Here is a 7,390-nt window from a genome sequence, read left to right on the forward strand (position 1 = left end):
GTTGAGTGAGTTATGACTAATCTGCCCCACAGCTGTCCATGAACAAACGGGGAAGATATAAACAAACACCAGGGAAGCACATTTTGCACGAAAGAAACAGCCCACAGCTATCATATGAATGGTTTGATGCAGATTGGCACTGACAGCCTATAAGGGATTTTACTACAGATTGCTGTTACATCAATAAGACATTACACATAAGACACAGGATGAATATTTGTATGAAACTGGCAGATTTGCATTTCAATAAGAGAGCAGTGTTTTAAAAATATTACAAGTGGTGTACTGACTGTATGGATAACTGTGAAAATAAGTGTGAGTAACTTGGCAATCACAGCTTAGAAAATGCAGCTGAGTTCCAGAGGTGGCGAAACATGAAAGGAAAACCAGAGATGGCACTCTCTCAACAGCAATCTGTGGAAAACGACAGAAACAAAATCCCAGTGAGGAGACACCAATCACCCATGAAAGCATTGCTAATCTGAACTTTTCCTTATACTGTTTGGCTACATGTACGTATTCAACTTTAAAAAACAAAAAACAAATTTGCAATATGAATATTGCCTCTCCCCCCAACCAGGAATGCCTAGGCTTTCACCTCTCCCAGCACACTGACTTGACAATACTGAATATGCACATTTCCAGGACAAACTCCACTGGGCCTGCCACCACACTTCAAACTGCAATGCCAGAGACAGACGCCTCTCACACAACCAACCCCACTCACTACCAGTGGGTCTAGGGCTGCTTCCTCTCACGGCCAAGACCTGATTTAGCCTGCCACTTATCCCTTTATCTACAGTACCACATTTTGATTACTGATTCTCCGTCCACTGAAACCGAGTGCTGGGGGTTCTTTTTTCCCTAGGCATTGAAATCAGAGACTAACAACCAATCAATCAATCATCATCACACCAGTGGGGAACTGTTGTTGACTGATCACACAGCAAACATAGTATTTCACTTTTTAATTAGAACTATCTGTTGACAGAAGGAGGCCAAATGCAATTCGATAGCAAATAGAAGCTGTGCAACACAGACATGCCATCTTCTGAGGGCTGGTTTGTATGGGCCAACGTCTGTGAGAGGCAGAGCTCAGCAGGAAAAGTTTGACAGTGGCTACAAGTGCACTTAACTAGAACCTCAGTAATCCCTCATCACGGAGATCTAGAATCTGTTCAGACATGCAGGACAAGAGAGACATAAGAGAGGAATGTACACAGCACAGCAGCATATTGTATTATTGTGTACAGTCTAAGCCAGTAATTATACATAATGTAAATGTTACATACAAGAACATTAAAAAATAAGCTTCAGTTTTTTCACATGACTTCCTCACGCTTGGTGCACTTCTATTAAACCGGCACGATTTGTCATAATGTTGAGACACATGAAACAATACAAAATAATCAAAACCATTAAGTGAAGCTGCAAGTCCCACAGACAGCGATCAGTGCAGCAGGGGGCCTGTCCCTGCCGTGACGTCCTTCTGCCATGCAGGAATGGGCCTTGCAGAACGATCCTTTAGGATCTTGGATCTATGTGCCGGGTTTCGAGAGTGCCCCTCCTTTGCCGTTCCGTCAGTCCGCGGGGCGCGCGGCCCCCCTGGCCGAGACTGCCGGCTGTCACCCACATTCCTCTGCCCTCCTCCCTCTAGGAGAATTTCCGCTTCTGGATGGCCTCCGCCCGCACCGCCAGGCTCCTAGCACAGATAGTCAGGACCACGATCAGGATTCCCACCAGCAGAGTGACCAGTGGCCAGAGGACACAGTGCAGCAGGACGTTCTTATCTTGGGAGTGCTTTAACAGCACGTCATCTGGCCTGGGAGAAGAGCATGAGAGGAACACAAGCTGTGAATGCATCACCACATGAAAATCTACCACAGTAGAGCTGCACAGCATTCTCAGAGAATGCCTTGCTTCCTTGGCTATAACCATCCTTCCATTAGCTTGTTATAGGTTTTCACAATGCACACTTAGAGTATGTTTTATTATATCTTTCCATGTGCAGCACAGTGCATCACAATAAGTTTTTTTAAGGCCTTAGGACTATCACAAACATGCCTCATTGCATGTCTATTATACATACTATTAACAATAATAACCTGTCTCCTTAATACCCGGGAAACCACTATTTTGTCTGCTGAAGAACAAAGTGGTTATGCTATATGAACCTATTCATTCATTCTGGAAGTGAGCAGGCTAGAACAATTAAATATTGATTTTGTGACAATTAATCCAAATTCTTGGCGCAATTTCGGAGAAACATCCTGGAGTGCTTTCCTTCATGTGGTTTACTTCCTGTCTTAAATATGTCCGTGTTAAAAATAACAACCGCTGTTCTGTTTCTTCACCAAAATCTTGGAATGGGTGACAGCAGCTCAATTACATTCTCACCATGCATCTAATTGACTCATTGAACCATTTTATTCAGGCTTTAGACAGAGAGAGAGGCCTAGTTAAATTAGTTAATGATTTGCTGATTGCCTCTGACTCCAGGTCACTTAATACTCTTCTCCTTCTGAATTTCAGTGCAGAATTAAGATGCTGTCTATCCTAGCATTTTACGAGGAATATTGAGGAATCACTGGTCTTCCGTTTATTGGTTTCTCTCCTTAGGCTGCCCTTAGGCCAGTTTGTAAATCTGATGTTAATAATAACAATAATGACTTGCATTCATATCGCACTTTACATTCTGGAGGATGTCAAAGTGCTTTAAATGTAGAAGAGGAATCACTGAAGAGCAAAACCCACCTGGATTACTATTCTGTACTATTCAGTAGCATGTTATGTACTGGAGGGAGAAATCCCTTCACCAGTTGAATTACGTTTTATCTTTAGGAAGGCTAGATCATAGATCAGACAACAAAGAACAATTGCAAGAAATGATTTAAGTACTCTATATTACATCACTCTGACTGTATAAAAGACTACGTGGATGCCTGATAGCGTCAATAGACTATTTAAATTGAAAGAAAACAAACGTCTGCATAGCAAATCTGCTCTTTAGCATCAGAACCAAACTATATTCAGTAAACAGTTCAAATCTAGGAGACTAATTATGTCACTCTCCTACACAAAAGGCTTCAATAACATGTCTCAGTTCTTGGAAGACACAATTTCAGGGAATAATGGAGACAGAAACAGTAGGTGGGTCACAGATATCCATTGAGGTCCCTCCACAAATAAGAATTATTGAAATTACTTACGGTATCAGGACATTATATGAAATCTCAATAATAATATGAACAAAGAGCTAGAATCGGAAAAGTTGCAGTTGAAAGGCTTACTGTACTGTGAAAAACTAATCTCACCATGCAGCACTAAATTAGTAACATGATTCAGCTAGCAAAGCAGCATAAAGGAGTCTGAAGTCATAGAGGACCAGAAGCAGCTTGCTGTATTTAAAAAGCCCAACTCTGTAAGGCAGCTATTGCCCAAGTGCATGTTAAACTTTTTCAAACATCAATTTTAAATCGATACTTCGCTGAGCAAATATGTCTTGGAAATCAATGATACAAGTTCTGTAACTTTTACCACATTTGTGATTTCTCTTCTTGCCAGTGAATCAGTACTGCTTGGCCTAAATCCTGTTCAGTAAGCAAGCCTACTGCCACAGCTGGGTAAATATTTTAACTAGAGAATAAATAACAGTCCTGGCTTGGTTCTATGGTGCAAATATAAGCCCTGGGAGACTTGTCCCTGCCAAATCCTCATCGAAAAGACCTCAGATCTCTTCAGAGAATAATTTAGAAAAAGTAGATCACATTGACTGGTCTGTTCTGGGGCCACAAATGTGCACATTTTCTGATTTATCTCTATATACTGACCTTAAAAAGCAATATCCTTTTCAGCCTGATAGCTAAAATGGAGACAGAATGTTTCACTCATAATTACACAAGTTTTCTACATCACTTACATTGAAGAGATCTTTTGAATAAAAAAAAGGTTATTTTGCTTTTCATGAAGATACTGTAATACCTATTCGTCACCACTCAATGGTTCAATTTCTGATTTCAAAGTGAATCACGCAGTGTTTGTTGATTACTGTATGTGTTCTGTAAAGTACTAGAGAAGAAAATTGCAATTTGTGTTAAATACAATCAAATGGAATTTAAACACCAAGGAGAGCTCTGATTTAGACAAAGCTAACAACTGAAAGAATAAGAAAAGTTCTACAGTATGTGAAGAAAGGCTCCTCAATAAACAGAAGCTACAGGTCTATCAGCAGGCTAGATACCTAGACAAAGCAGCAGTGAAAAGCTGAGAGCTCAGGGAGCTAAAAAAAAAACCAGAAACCCAAGCTGTGCAGGAATACGCCCTAAACTGAGTAGCCCAATTGTGATCCATACTGTATGCTTCATTTTGTACAACTCTGAAGTCCTATATCTGTATGACTATGAAGTGGCATCTGTATGACTGTGTGAAGTGATGGCCCTTCCAGGTATCATTCCTTTTAATTCCTCCCTGATGCTCTACCTTAAGATTAGCTGTCAAAGCAAGGATGACTTTCTAAACTCTAAGCCTATGAGCAGGATTTAGGTTGTGTCTCTTTACAGGGTCCTATTACTAGTGCTCTGGCTAAGTACCGTACCCTTTCTTGGGAGATAAAAGACACTTCCCCCATGACAGTCAGCTGCAGAGTTGTACTGCCTAACTTACTGTACCTTCGTATAAAGTAAATTCCTTGCAGACCAGTAGCTACCTCCTATCCAGCTGCCTACTGTGGCAATGAGGGATGATAAGACAAACTGGAGATCACTGGATATGAATGTACTGGGTAGATGTTTGCCAAATTAATACTACAATCCTCAGGGAATCAGAAACTATGTGTCACTACAGGCTGCCTCCAGGACATCTCGTTTCCACGGTTACAAGTTGCTGTTGCCAAGGAGTTTGGGGAGCTTTCAATTCCCAATACATTCACAAAAATAAACACCGCTGACAGAACATATCTTTTCCGAGTTAAATGATCCTTAATTCTTCCATCTAGTGGCCTACGCAATAATTAGGCTCACACACTGTTGATGAAGCAAGTCAGGTGTCTGAAACTATCGTCACCTCCACATCAGCAAGCGAGAATATGAAAAGGTGTCAATGAAACTGCCTTATTGCTCAGCCTCCCGTGGACATTTTCAGCGCAATTATTTGATCTTTCAGTGGCTCCACAACTTTAATAAAGATAGGGTAACTCTTTAATCTAAAACTACAGGCAAGATTAATCCAATCTTGGCTGGTACTGTATGTCTTTCTGAGGCTTTGACTTCCAATTGCTCATCGCAGCTGTCTTCACACTGTGGGTGTGATGAAAAAAGTGAGACTCCAGCACACCAGACTTTATAATAAACTTTCAGGGGAGAAGTGTGGCTGCGGAGGAAGTTATTTTAATTGGCAACGTACAAAGTGTCTATTAATTCCGAATGTGTGAATGTACTTCCAAAACTATTTTTTCATTTAAACTGAGGAAAAGGGCATTTAAATTCATCTTGATTGTTTTTTCACTTCTCCTCTTTTCTGTTCTGTTTCTTGAAACGGTAATAGAATACAGTATTTCTTTAACTGCTACGACAAGCACTGGATGTGGACACTTTGGTGATTTTTTTATTTATTTCTTGATATCAAAGCATCCATCTTACCTTATCTGTAACCATTTCCAGCATGTGTCATTCTAAGAAAACTGATATATATATTAAATTACATACACCTAAAAAGTCCTACTCACAGAGTTATAAAGTAGTTCCTGTGAATATTTTCTAATGAGACAATTGAAAATGGGAAATAAGTTTCCTCTTTTTTTTAAATTACATCTGTTGTTCCTTACAAAAACAATTTTCTGTGAGCTCAGTGATTGTTTTTGGGACAGAAGCATGTACAGTACCATCCTAACCAACGACAATGTATTATATAATATTTCTTGTGTCACCGAGAGATAATGATCTGTAGGTGCATGAATTTTTGAAAGAACGTGAAAGCAACATAATCCAGTTTTCAACAAGACTTTATGTACACATAAATTTGTAACAGACAACCCCCATAAAATAATTAAAAACTTCTCGCTTGTACTGTAGCAGTTTAAGTCGAACAGAATATTATAGAGAGATATCATGGTTAACGTAATCTTTGTTTCCCCAAAATAAGGTATCCTGGAAATTTAAAAAGGCCTCTCAAAAGACTGACCTAAAACTCTAATTACAGTATTTACATATCCATTTGTGGCCTGTCCCGGTGTGGTATATGAATGTCAGTCTGGTGGTGCCTTTTGACCTGTGTGTGAATACAATGTGAGGAACTACTGTACCTTCTCTGTTGGTTAAAGAAGCAGGGAAAGGATTCAGAGCGTATCTGTTCTGTCCAGCGGTTTTGCCACATTAGAACTTCCTCAGAGTTTTTCTTGTTGTCTCTTTCACATGGAGGAATGTAAGAACACTGTTGAAATAAAAATCAGTGAGAACATTGAACGTCATATTAATCCAAACATGATTTTTTTATGGACCTTTGATGGGAAGGTGATATTGTTACATTTAGCACATCCCTCATTTAACCCTCTGACTACTCCTGAAACTCTTCAGTACTCATTCTCCATAGTATACTTCTTAAGGGTATCTGACATTTCCCACCTGTAGGCAGCTCAACTTCAGAAAGTGACTGTGGATTCATCAGTGAAATCGCTCAGAAGAGATCTGTGATCCTTCAATGAAATAAGAAGAGCTATCTGGTTGTAAAATTCATTTGAAACACGTTGTATGGTATGCGTATGTAATCTGTTAGGAGCTAGCCTTTGAACACACTTAAAATCAGTTGTAGTATAATTTTGAAATCAATATTTTTCTTGAATGTTTCACACTTCTACTGAGTTTCAAGTATCAAGTGTTACAGTATATCAAGTTATATCACTTTATTTATTTGAAATACATGGTTTTCCATCTAAAACTGATAGCAACTCTCTTACAGTACTGTATATTGAGAATTACCCATGTAGTTGTCACCTGTTAAATGTCTAATAAAGGCTTTACACAAAGATTCTAAGATCAATTCCATTATAAATATATCATTCCGGATTGGCAAATTGGTTTTGTTTGTTTTAGAAACTTTTATGACTTATTTCCTAGGGAAATAGTGAACATGACTTAACAAGACATAAAGATAATCCGCTAGTGAGAGTTTCACAGTTCTTTATACACCATCTGCTACTTTCTCCTTTCAATAATTAAACATGAGCCATTAAAAGGATGTGTCCCCTAGTCCATAAGGAGAGATATTCCACCTGAGGAACAGTGTTACCATGGAAATAAACAGATATTACTGCACTGAGAGGTGCTCCAAAGAGCACAGCACTGAGGATATTAATAGCTCAGACTGCTAATACCGCCTTGAGAGCAGGAGAATTTTG

At 39.3% G+C, this 7,390-nt stretch overlaps 1 long non-coding RNA gene across 1 annotated transcript; it reads right to left on the reverse strand.

Moving 5' to 3' along the window:
* Nucleotides 1-955: 955 nt before the first annotated feature.
* On the reverse strand, nt 956-6,426 carry LOC148829348 (uncharacterized). The gene is made up of 2 exons (XR_016091493.1): nt 6,299-6,426; nt 956-1,822 (listed from the first exon to the last, which is right to left on the reverse strand). It is a non-coding gene; the product is annotated as an uncharacterized LOC148829348 (long non-coding RNA).
* Nucleotides 6,427-7,390: the final 964 nt, after the last annotated feature.

Source organism: Atractosteus spatula, chromosome 8, assembly GCF_055471065.1.
Source record: "Atractosteus spatula isolate fAtrSpa1 chromosome 8, fAtrSpa1.hap1, whole genome shotgun sequence".
In the NCBI taxonomy this organism is placed as follows: Eukaryota; Metazoa; Chordata; class Actinopteri; order Semionotiformes; family Lepisosteidae; genus Atractosteus; species Atractosteus spatula.